This window comes from Abrus precatorius, unplaced genomic scaffold, assembly GCF_003935025.1.
Source record: "Abrus precatorius isolate BTA unplaced genomic scaffold, Abrus_2018 Scaffold2, whole genome shotgun sequence".
Classification (NCBI taxonomy): Eukaryota; Viridiplantae; Streptophyta; class Magnoliopsida; order Fabales; family Fabaceae; genus Abrus; species Abrus precatorius.
Window position 1 is genome coordinate 6632054 of NW_020874362.1, and position 13822 is coordinate 6645875.

The 13822-nt window shown below is 33.5% G+C and overlaps 1 non-coding gene across 1 annotated transcript; it reads left to right on the top strand.

Moving 5' to 3' along the window:
- Nucleotides 1-5023: 5023 nt before the first annotated feature.
- Nucleotides 5024-5130, top strand: LOC113860356. Its single transcript, XR_003503809.1, has one exon. It is a non-coding gene; the product is annotated as a small nucleolar RNA R71 (small nucleolar RNA).
- The last annotated feature ends 8692 nt before the right edge of the window (nt 5131-13822 follow it).

Consider the following 13822-nt stretch of genomic DNA (forward strand, 5'->3'; position numbering starts at 1 on the left):
ATAAATATTTTAATTTTTAATAGAATATAATTTTTATTTATTATAATTATAAATAAAAAGAATTATAACATAATATATTTATTTAATATAACAAAATAAAATATATTATTAAATAAATTTATTATTTAAACATATTTTGACAACTGTATTTTTAAATTATATATATATATATATATATATATATATATATATATATATATATATATTAGCTAGTCAGGCTAACAGGCTTTGAAAACAGCTAAGGCCTTGTTTGGAGGGCAAGTGTACCCATTGAAAAGTAATAAAGGGTTTTTAAATTAAGTTTTTAAAATATCGTCCCACAAGGATTGATTTTCAATTACTAAGAATTTCCTAATTCAATTATTTAAACTTCAAAGATACGAGATTAATTAAAAATAAAAATTTATAAAATTAATTATAAAACTACGAGCAAGGAATACAATGCACTTCTTGGTTAAACTTATCGGAGAGGAACCTAAGGCATATGTGTTTTCTCATTCAATCCTTTATGTTATTTTTCTATTTAACTCTAAATCCAATTTTCTTATGATTACCAATCATTCATACGAATACTATTAATACCCAATGGTCATGCAATATTAATATTCTTTTCTCTAAATTAATATCCCCAATGGTCATGCAAGACATCAATTTGAGAAAGTTGTTAATTTAATAACGATTAGAAGAGAAAGATTGGTTTGGTCCACCTAATCCTTTGTCTCGTTTTACCCTATAGATCTATTAATTAATCGATGTACGGTCGCCTGACGATATAATTAATTAGGATTAAGAAAGAAGCGCAATAGGATAAAATCTAATCACAAAACGAAAATCAAATTTAAATTCAAATATCAAAATTTCATAAATTCATGAACAATAGTTCTCATAGCCCTAGCTATGAACTTAGTTACTCATGCTAAAGAAAAGAACTAAAACAATCATAAACAAAGCCATAATCAAAAGAAATAGCAAACTAGAGTGTGAGATGTGTTCTCAGTCTTCAACTACGATCGTTTGAAGCTCCAAGTGTCGCCAAGCATGTGCCAAGGATTTTGTGCAAGAGAGACGAGATCAAATGTATTCTAGAGCCAAAGCCAAGATGTAAAAATGGTCCCTTTACGATGCCTGAGATCTTTCCTTTTATAGGCTTTAAAAACCCTACAAACTCTTCATAAATGGGATTCTCGCAGATGAGCACGGCCGTGCAAGCCTTAAGCACGACTGTGCATAGGCTCGAAGCACCCCTGTGTTGTTGGAAGGGTTTGGGTGTACTGGCTATTGCGAAGCTCTAATCTTCTATCAATTTAGGCCCAAAATCCACTTGCGGCCTCTTTATACCAAATTACACAATTAATATATAAATTAGTGTAAAACTCAAATAAAATAATAGTCAAATATAAATATATGGGTTGTAAAAGAGGGCCTAATTATAGACTTATCAATTCCTCCATACTTATTTGTTTGCTTGTCCTCAAGCAAAGTGCTGGTTAAGAGTAACATAATAACTTAAAACATAATACCTCACAAGAAACCCGAGATGAGGAGATAAAGAGAGTAACAAGAGTAATATCAATGAGCATAAGCAATCAAAAGGAGTCCCAATTAGAATATTATATTTTCATACTTTTCACTCAAACGTCAAACTAAGGTACTCTACTTTTCTCTCTCACTAAGGGACAAAATAAGATCTCACTCAGTTCTCCTAAAGAAAAGTGTACTACCATAGGCTTGACTATAAACCGACTCTCCACTAAATAAATTAAATGTAAGTAAAAATCATGAGGTTTTTTTCAGGTTATAATGTGGCCAAAGGGTTATAATAATTGAGGTGAGATAAATGAAAGAAATAGATATACAAAGGGGTAATAAATTATAAAAATTATAAACATCCCCTAAGTTTACAAATGAAACTCTTGGAGTAATTTTTATATTTTTTAATATAAATAATATCTTTACTCCTCTCTCCTTTCAATCATATGTAACTCTTTTTTTTCTTCTATTTTTCATTTTCTTTTTCATACTTTCTTTCTTTCTTTTTGCACATGAGAGATATATAGGAAAATTAATCAAATAATTCAACAACTCAATTGCTACATTCATAAACTCAAGGTCATCAAAATATTTTATAAATTTAATACAAGGGACCAAGAAAATCAATAAAGCTTAAAGTGGACAACTAGTTGTATCTCAAACATGCTAAAGGCAAAGAATAAAAATTCTATTATACCTCAATCATATTAAAAACATGTAATTAAAAAGAGAAGTCTTAAGTCAGTTCCAAGTCAAGTTCTAGAGCATAAATCCTAAGGAGATAATCACACAAAACAATGAGGAAAGGGGTACAATTAATTAAATTAAGAAAGAAATCCCCTTTAAGGCTCAAAACTGACATCTGTGGTTAAAGTTTAATGTAAAGCATAAAAATAAGGAACTTATCTAATTATTAGTTTCCAAATGAAAGTATAATGCCAATAATAATCACTCAACATGCTCTTCTATCTGAAAAAATTGGGTTCCATGAGGGAAAAAGTTTTAAATTATCATAAAAAAATAGCATAGACACTTTACTCAATAACATGCAATAACAATTATATAATTAGGAACTACTCCCCCATACTTAAGGTGAAACATTGTCCTCAATGTTTGAAAGCAATCAAATTAAAAGCATGCAAAAAGGGCAATTGAATAAAAAAGAAAAAGGTTCCCTGATAATTCTTGGTGCGATGACTTCGGGTAAGGGAGCACGACCATGCTGAAATATTGAGCATGTCCGTGTTTATGATGTAAAGCTTTCTCTCATAACTGTGACTGAATGCACGGCCGTGTATGGGATGAGCATAGGCGTGCTTTCAAATCAGAGCTCAAAAGTGTGTGCAGGAACAATCAACTCAGTTCTTGCAATCTTTCAATATGCTTATTCTTTATTCTAAAAATAAAATAACAATAAAAAAATTAAAAGAAATAAAATTTAAATAAAATAAAAGACACAGGTTACCTCTTGGGAGCGCTTGTTTAACGTCACGAGCTGACATTCCTATTAAATCAAGGTAGGAAGAAGGCATGAGTCTTAGAGGTGACTCCCTTGATATGTAATTATCTCCCTAGTAGCTTTGCCTCCCCAACACCTATTACATCAGAAAAATTATTCATAAGATGGGGATTAGAATAAAGAGAAGAAAATTTAAGCTTCGAATTAGGAGGCTTATTAATGGATGGTTTAAGCTTTTGTCTTTTCTTCTTCTTATATTGCTTCCTCCTTGGCCTTCTTCTTGTGGTTCCATGCTTCACATAAATTTGAGGAGGAGAAGCAACATCTACAGCGCTCACAAAGTGACAAGACTCTTAGCTATAAGGGTACTTTAAAGAATTAAAAACTTGAAATACAACTTCCTCATCATTTAGCCTCAGTGTGAGCTTCCCTTCTTGTACGTCTATGATGGCCCTAGCAGTGGCCAAGAACGGTCTCCCTAATATGATGGGGACATCATCATCGTCCTCCATGTCAAGTACCACAAAGTCAGCCAGAAATATAAATTCTTCAACTTTTACAAGTACGTTCTCCGTTATGCCTTTGGGATATGTGATTCACCTATTTGCCAGCTGAAGTGACATGGAGGTCGGCTTAGATTTATGCATTCCAAGCTTCCTGAAAACAGAATAAGGCATAAGATTAATACTTGCTTCTAAATCATATAAAGCCTTATCAATATGAGTTTTTCCAATTGTGTAAGGAATAGTAAAACTCCCTGGGTCCTTAAGCTTAGGTGGAAGCTTTTTAAGGACTATAGCTGAGCACTTCTGGGTGAGCTTCACAGTTTCATGTGCTCTCAACTTTCTTTTATTGGTCAAAATCTCCTTTAAAAATTTAGCATATTTAGGCATTTTGGAGATAACATCAATGAAAGGCATATTGATGTGCACTTTGCTCAATAAGTCTAAGAACTTGTGGAACTCTTCATCATAAGGAGAGTGACCTTGCAGCCGCTATGGGAAAGGTATCTTAGGCTTATAAGGCCTTGGTTGAACAAAAGGTTCTTCCTTTTTTTCCTTTTCAGGCTTTTTGCTTAAAGCACGATCTTGCTCATAGTGATGCACGGCCGTGCTTTAATCACTGTCATGGGCGTGCTTGTCTAAGCACGGTCGTACTTCTGTTGTAGCAGGGGCGTGCTCATCAGTAACCACGAGTGTGCATGTAGAATCAGCATGGGCGTGCTTTTCTATAAGCATGGGTGTGCATGTGCCTCTGTTATGCGATTCTTGTAGTTTCTTCCCACTTCTAAGGGTGATGACATTGCATTGCTCCCTTGGATTAGGTTCAGGCTGAGATGGAAATGTTCTGATCACTCTTTGAATCAGGAGGTTCGTAATCTACTCCAATTGTGCACTCTTCTTAGAAGAGTTGGCTTGTATTTCAGATTTAACCTCTGTGAACCTCTTATCAGTTCTCTCAATATGTTGGTCCAACTTGGATTTAAACTCTGTCATCCTCTTATCAGAGTAATGCACATATTGCATCATCTGTTCTTGAAAGTTGGACTGAGATCTAGGAGCTTCTTTTCCTTCAGGTCTTGCTCCCTAACTTTGCATATGAGAAGGGCGATAAACACTTGAATTTTGACTTCCAAAGCCATTCCCCCAAGAGTTAGAAGGATTACTCCTCCACCCTGAATTGTGATTGCCTATGAAATTTGCCTCCTATTGCTTATATTCTGGGCTTGCAGGAGCTCTTACAGGTTGGTCTTGAGCCTTCATTAAAGATTCTAGTTGCTTTGCAAGGGCTGTCATTTGGTTCATTAGTGGGCTGATGCTCTCTGCTTGGTAGACCAGAGCGGTCTCTTTCCTCTTGATGTCGTAAGAGTCAGGGGTATGCTACTGAAAGCTAGAAGATGTCATCTCATCTATCAGCTTGTATGCATCATCTAGATTTTTTCTTATGAGCGACCCTCCTACTGCGGCATCAATTGTAGCCCTAGTAGTGATTGATAGGCCACTGTAAAAGATTTGTACCTGTCTTCACATCAGAAAATCATGATGAGGACATCTCCTCAAAAACTCTCCAAATTGCTTCCACGCTTCGAATAAGGATTCTGCTTCATATTGTTCGAAGTAACATATCTTCGTCATAAGCTCAGAGGACCTTGATGGAGGAAAATACTTTTCCAAGAATTGTTGAGTGAGATCCTCCCAAGTTCTGATGGAGTTAGCTGGGAGTGAGGAAAACCATGCATTCACCTTTTCAGATATCGAGAATGGGAAAAGTCGGAGTCGAATAGAATCGTTGGAGACTCTATTGTACTTGATGGTATCCGTTAATTGAAGGAACTTTGTTAGTTGAAGATTGGGGTCTTCTTTAGGCATGCCTCCAAACTGTATCGAGTTTTGGACCATGGTTATGAGTGCTAGTTTCAATTCAAAATTGTTGGCCTCCACATTAGGTGTCGCAATGCTTCCAAGAGTGTCTCTAGCAGTGGGTGTCATCTAATCTTGGATCGATCTCCTTCCCTCTACCATTTTTTGCTCTCTCACTTCTTTTCTTTGTCTACGAACTGTTCTTTCAATCTCCAGATCAAATAAACAAACTGTGTAGCACTTAGAACGAGTGAGTATACATTAAAAGAAATTGTGAAATAAAAAAAATTAAAATAAAATAAAAACAAAAATTATAAAATATAAAAGAAAAATTTAACAATAAACAAAACAAAATAAAATAAAACACAAATTGCTTAAATAAATTAAATTTGAGATTTTCTTAATATTGAAAAAGCAATCCCCGGCAACGGTGTCAAAAACTTGTTCGGAGGGCAAGCGTATCCATCGAGAAATAATAAAAGGTTCTTAAATTAAGTTTCTGAAATATCGTCCCACAAGGATTGATTTCCATTTACTAAGAATTTCCTAATTCAATTCTTTAAGTTTCAAAGATACGAGATTAATTAAAAACAAAAATTTATAAAATCAATTATAAAACTATGAGCAAGGAATACAATGCACATCTTGGTTAAACTTATTGGAGAGGAACCTAGGGCATATGAGTTTTCTCATTCAATCATTTATGTTATTTTTCTATTTAACTCTAAATCTGATTTCCTTGTAATTTCCAATCATTCATACAAATACTATTAATACCCAATGGTCATGCAATATTAATATTCTTTTCTCTAAATTAATATCCCCAATGGTCATGCAAGACATCAATTTGAGAAAGTTGTTAATTTAATAAAGATTAGAAGAGAAAGATTGGTTTGGTCCACCTAATCCTTTGTCTTGTTTTACCCTACAGATCTATTAATTAACCGATGTACGATCGTCTGACGATATAATTAATTAGGATTAAGAAAGAAACGCAATAGGATAAAAACTAATCACAAAACGAAAATCAAATTTAAATTCAAATATCAAAATTCTATAAATTTATGAACAATAGTTCTCATAGTCCTAGCTATGGACTTAGTTACTCATGCTAAAGAAAAGAACTAAAACAATCATAAACAAAGCCATAATCAAAAGAAATAGCAAACTAGAGTGTGAGATGTGTTCCCAGTCTTCAACTACGATCGCTTGAAGCTCCAAGTGTCGCCAAGCATGTGCCAAGGATCCCGTGCAAGAGAGACGAGATCAAATGTATTCTAGAGCCAAAGTCAAGATGTAAAAACGGTCCCTTTACGATGCTTGAGATCTTCCCTTTTATAGGATTTGAAAACCCTACAAACTCTTCATAAATGGACTTCCCGTATATAAGCACGGCCGTGCAAGGCCTTAAGCACGATCGTGCATGAGCTCGAAGCACCTCTCGTGCTTGTTGGAAGGGTATGGGCGTGTTGGCTGCTGCGAAGCTCTAATCTTTTATCAATTTGGGCCCAAAATGCACCCAAAATCCACTTGCGGCCTCTTTATACCAAACTACACAATTAATATATAAATTAGTATAAAACCCAAATAAAATAATGGTCAAATATGAATATATGGGCTGTAAAAGAGGGCCTCATTACAGACTTATTAGGTCTGCTTTGTTTACTAAACAGGCTTTAAAAAAAGTCTAAGCCTTGTTTATTTATTAAAAAGGTCAGGTCAAGCAAGGCCTAAACCAGGCCCTGTCAGGCGGTCAGGCCTATTTCCATCCCTACTTAAGGTAAGGGGGCTCTACTTTATCATTTTGTTATGTTTATTACTTGTATTCTTATAAATCTTGTTATATATGTGATTATACGTGGAATAATCCTTGTTTTGTGAAAAATAACCAGTGAAAAGTAAGAATAATTGGTAGTTTATGTGATTTTATGATGAATAAATGAAGATATATGGTGAAAATATGTTATTTTATCTTCAAATAATGTATTATAAGATATATTGAGGATGATTGATATAATTTTGTGATTTTATGATATGAAATGTATAAAGAAATGGATGCTTCATGTTTGAATACATTGTGATTTATGTAAAAAAATCTTCCGATGTTGTTGCAAACGAATATCTTGTGTTAATTATGTTTGTTTCTTGCGTAATGTTTGTAGAAATTGATGCAGTCTCGTGGTACGACGATGTGGAAGTCATATCGATTTCAAATGTGTTGGTAGTCCTTAGTTGTTGGTCGCTCCTCCTTGGATCTTGTAGTAGTGGTGGCACAGATAGGAAATAGATGGAATTGGCAATGTACCATTCCATGTATTCTTGTGTGTGACACAATAGGCCTTGCATTGGATGACCCGTTATTGTCAGCTCACGTCTGTTGTTCCATATCTCGATCCATTGAGCATGTCTTGTAATCCAATTTTCATCATATCTTCTTCTCATGTTAATTTTGTGGAGGTCATTCAAATTATTCGGTAGAGAATGGACTTCTTGGAAGAGACGAAACTGTAATTTGACTCTATCTGTTTGGTACCATTCAACAATTGCAAAACAAAGGATGGCGGTACATGAAGTCCATAGTTGGACATCTCTATATGCTTCCATGGCTATTGATGTTTGCAAGTCTTGATATAACACCCATAAAAACTACAAATAAACTTAACTTTGTTACTTAAGATGATGTGTAAAAGATAAGAAAATAAATATGAAGAGTTACCTGATTAACTTGAATGTGATTAAACATTAATCTGTACCCCACAACATCATTGTGAGGTTTATTTCAAAAGTTTAGTACTCTACCCCCACTCCATTTGCACACGAGAGGGTATGTTGGTAAATTACTAGAAATTGGTGTAATATATGGCATGCGATACCATGTCTAGGATATTAACAGTAATGAGTAACCACCCATTGTTTTGCTACCAACTTTCGTGGCTCTGCACATTTCTCTGTAAAACATAGCTAAACAAGCAGAACCCCAACTATATCGTCTTGTTCTTCTAAAATTAGTTAATAAAGCTAAATACATAAGATGTACTTTGTTGCCTGTTTTGTCAAGCATCAAAACACCTCCAATTAAACCTAGTATATAAGCCCTACAATGAGTGTAAACTTCTTCTTTAGATGGTTCTTCTGGTAATGGCAACATGTTGTCTCTCAATCACTTCAGTTTTATCATAGAGCCAATAAAGTGACTCTCCCTTGACTGGCACGATACCGAGATATGTGTCATACATTTCCTCCCAGTCAAACATTGTTGGAGCAATGACGGGTAAATCATTAACTCTTAGCCTGAGTTGAAGTACAACATCCTCCAAGGTTATGGTGCACTCCCCTATTGAAAAATGGAATGTGTGAGCTTCAGATCTCCACCTCTCGACCAAAGCTGTTATCAATGCGTGATCCACCTTAAGATGTCTTAGTTTTGCTACCCCAGTAAAACCAAGTTTTTAAATATAGGAACAATTAGAGGACTGGGTTCTGGCATTAAATGACAGAAAGATGAAATCATGTTTTCAGTTTTCTGCAGTTATTAATAAATTAGTAACATTATATGTAGATTATTGATTTACATAATAGTAATGTATAAAACTTACCGTTCTTCCAATAAAGGCAGACCTGTGTTTGTTTTGCTTTCATAACAACATTTTTAGTAATGCGAGCAAAGATAGAGAGAAATGAAGAACAAAGATGGATGCAAGTTTGAATGAAAACATGTGGCCTTAGATGAACATATTTATAGATAAACTTTGGTACAAGAGAGTAGCCTTGGAATATTGAGAAGTCACTATCTCTTGGTCTGCATGACTTGAGAAGGGATCCAATGTTACCATTATAAATAGCCATATTAGTGTTTATTTTATTCATTCAACTTTCTAAGCTTGTTCTTTGTTTTTGTGAACCTTCTCCTTCTAAAAATGTCATTAATCTATGTCATTGTTCACTCTGATGGTGCCATTAACTAATGTTCTTATGAAGGAGTCACATTCACCTCATCATCAGCCAAATTGGTATATCTAAAGAGAGGAGTGACTCTACAAAGCCTCAAGAAAGTCATCCACACAAAACTCAACCGAGACGAAAATGAAAGGGTGACAACCATACATTTTCACTACCCAATTAGACTTAGCCCGGGAGTTAGCAACTACACATGTGTTGAGTTGAACGATGATGAAGACGTCGAGACACTCTTTAACATCCATGATTCAAATTAACTTCAATCAGGTATAAAATTATATGTTATATTTGCTACAAACGTAACCCAGCCACCACAACTTTTACCTTCATCTTCACCTTATCAAACTTATGAAACCATAAATTCATCTTTTCCAACATATGATATGAATTTCGACCTTCAGTCCTACACACAACTTTTAATTGGTCCATTCATGGACCTCAATGAAATACCCCCAACCATTTGAGCAAACCCTACCCTCTCAGCCTCTTGAAGAAACCTTCATTAACAAACATGCTGCTATGGGTCTCCCAATCGAAGTATTTGATCCTTTTAGCAAGGATGAAAATGAAATTCTATCTCAATAGCAGGATGATGAAAAAGACTCCCTCCCACTTCTAAATATTCCACCATCACAACTATTACCATTGTACAACCCACCTCCACATTTTCTAGACTTTTTCAGTCAAATACAAGAACATGACTCTAAGTTTGGCCATGTCTTTGATCGTAAAATGGTAGTGTATCCACTTGGTATCCGCTTAGAACACTATTTGTTGGCCAGCACTTCCTAACAAAAGAACAAGTGCAAGACGCCACAAATAGATTTCACATTGTCAATCATTGCACTTATAAGGTAGATGTCAAGCACAACTAGGCTTGTCATGGAATGCGTTCACAACGACTGTACTGGAGATATCATGCAATATTGCGCACCAAAGAGCAACATTAGAAAATAATGAAGTTTGACGGGTGCCACACATGTGCTTCTTCACTCATTTCATAGGATCATAACAAGTTGGGATCACAAATGATTTCTCATGGGATTCATGAAATGATACAAACTGATCCATCCACACCCATCGCAACCATCTTAGCCCACATAAAGTCCACAATAGGTTACATAATCAGCTATAGAAAGGGATAGTTGGGGAAACAACATGTCATTGAAAATATCTTTGGAAATTGGGAGGAGTCATACCATAAGTTACTTAGACAGTTGCTTGCAATGTAACTATATGTTTTGGGCTTCATCTGAAAATTGAGTACACAACCGGCATACAAGGGTGGCTCGCTTGACGAGGGGAATGTATTCTTCAAGAGGTTGTTTTGGACCTTCAATTCATGCATTGATGGTTTTGCCTTCTGTAAACCAACTGTTCAAGTGGATGGAATATTTTTTGTATGGCAAATACAAAGGAACTTTATTAGTGACAGTTGCGCAAGACGGCCGCAACAACATAATTCTCATTGCCTTTGTTGTGGTTGAAGGTGAAACTAGCGATGTATGGTTCTTTTTTTTTGAAAAACTTGAGGAGGTACGTAACCCCGCAAGAGGGGTTGTGCCTCATTTCGGATCGTCACGAGGCCTAAGAAGTGCATACTCCAGAAATGGAAGTGGTTGGACAGAAAACAATGTTGTCCATGTCTATTGCATTAGACACATTGCACAAAACTTCATGCGACGATTCAAAAATGCTGCACTAAAGAAAGATGTCGTCAATATGAGTAATTTTAATTTTTTACATACTTTATATTATCATTAATATTTTATATAATTGCTTAGCTAATTATATTAATTTTATTTGTAATCTTGTTTCCAGCATATGGGATGACTAAACCGAGATTCTTTTACTATTACAACATAGTAAAAGATAATAATCATGAAGCTGCACAATGGTTGGACAACATCCCAAGGGAAAAATGGACACTGGCATGGGACAATGGACGACGCTGGGGACACATGACAACAAACCTAGCAGAGTCAATTAATTCAGTCTTGAAGAAAACCAGAAACCTGCCAATTTGCTCCATGGTTATGGCAACATACACCCGTTGCAATAAGTTCTTCATTGACAGAGGCAGGGAAGTAGATGCAATAATTAATGCTGGACATATGTACTCGGAGGTTGCAACTAAAGCAATAAGAAAAGAGAAATAAACCTATTGAACTTTGCTAATATACCAATAAAAAAGAAGGAAAACGAAGAGGAAGATAAAAAGAAAAAAAGTACCGAGCGGGCATAACTTCTACTTCTATTGCCCGAAGTTAAAAGCAAGTCAAGTATGAAATGCCAGTAGGATAGGTTTTGGAAGCTAGAGCAGGGCTATCTAGTATATTATAGTATATTTGGTAGGTAAGTTTCTGCGGGGAAATAGTTAACAAGGAAAGCAATTACAGCATCTGAAAAGCTAGGCCAGTAAGTTAGAAAGCCTGGGAAAAAATTCTTGAGGGGAAGGAATGAGTAAGGAAAGATGCTTTGTTGTTTGTAGCTCAGGGCGCAGGGGCAGGGAGTACTCTTTGTAGCTATAAATACTTGATAGAACAAGCACTAGATTTTTAGTCGAAGAAATGCAACATCCGACATAAATTTGACCCGTAAGAAGATTTACAGTACGGTTATATGAAATGTGGTGTGATTGTGGCAAGTTCAAAAAAGTTCACATTTTATGCTTGCATGTATTTGCTTCATACTTATACACATACCACAACTTTGACATCTACATATCTCCTGTGTATACCTTACAACAAGTTTCTAAGGTATACGAAGGTCAATTTGGAGAACTCAGACATTAAGACTATTGACCAACTTAAACAAGCCCAACTTTGTGCCCAAATCCAGAACTGAAAAGAACTTCAAAGAGTCAACCTAAGTCCAGTAGGATAAGGACAGAGATGGACATTAGAGAACAACAAAGTCGGCCAAAAAATTGTTCTTATTGTCACACAAGGAAGACATGTCCAAACATCGCTCAAGCTTTTACTTCTCGCCATTAATTTATGTTATTGTTATTACTTTAAAATTTTCTTCATGTAAATTTTAATTTTATGAATGTCATTGCAACTTATAAATTTTTAGTATTAGTAATTTATGTTAAATATATATATATATATATATATATATCTACATAATATTATTTAATAATATTTATTAATATTAATAACATATTTTTTAAATAAATAATTATGTATAAATTTTAATTAAATAAATAATCTTATTATTATTTAATACTTTTAATTTATTTTATAGAAATATAAAATTAAATAAATTATTATTGTAATTTTTATCAAATACCAATTTAAAATTAATTCAATTATTATTGTAATTTTTCTTTTTTTAAAAAATTTAATATTAAATAACCAAAAATATAATTTCAGAATATAATATTAATATCATTTTACAAAAATAAAAATTATATTAAATAATATAATAAGAAAAATAAAAATATTATTTATTATCATAATTATGTAAAATAAATTTTAATAAACATGTAAAATAAATATTATTTTTATTTTTATTTTATTTTCACATAATAAAATATAAATATATAAATTAATTTAAATAATAATTACTCTTGGTCCAGAATTCGGTTCTTGACTACCTAATGCCTACTACAGTAAAGAGGTTTACTTTCCGTAAATATATTTACTCTTGGTTCTTTTATGTAATTTTATATTTTTTTATATTATTTCTGTAAAATTATCACCATAAAGACTTCGTTCCTCATTATTAATATTTTTTTCGTTAAAGTTTTATACATACAGACATTTGAATCTATAAGTTCTTGAGGTTTTTAATTAATGTTCTTATTTGTACATCTTAATGGTAGGAATCTTGTCCTTAGACCATATTTCTATAAGAAAAAACAAAATATATAAAGACTTCCATATTCAACTTAAAATTTCTACCAAGAGTTCTAGCAAATTTTCCTCATAATAAAATTGATATGAGTATCTAAAGATCCCTTTATTTGCTACAAACAATTTCTCATTATAAATCTTTAAAGGCATATTAAATTTCATATCCAAACTACAAGTTTCTTAACAATAATGATCTTTTGCTTTAATAAGGGTCTCTAAAGCTGAACTAGAAAATAGTAGTCTAATGCTAGTTAAAAGCTTCAAACGGAGCAAATCTATTATCTTTCATACTATCAATTTTTATTAAAAAAAACTCCTATTTAGATAAAGAACCTGTAAATCCTCAATCCTACTCTAAAGAGGTTTTAATTTATTATCTTGATATTTTATAGAAGGGGAAGGATCTTCTAAGCTAAAACCTCTTGCACTTGCTCTAAACCTTTCATTTAATTTACATATAACAAATTATAATTTATTACTTTACTGACCATTAAATGTAAGTTAAATGAAAAACTTAAATCGAGTGTAAGAATTTTTAGACTTACACTAGTGTAAGGTAATCTACCCCTTTAAAGAAATGATTTTCCTTAAAATTTTGACTATTAATGTGTTCTTACATAGAGAACACCATTATCACAATCTTTTAGAGTGATTTT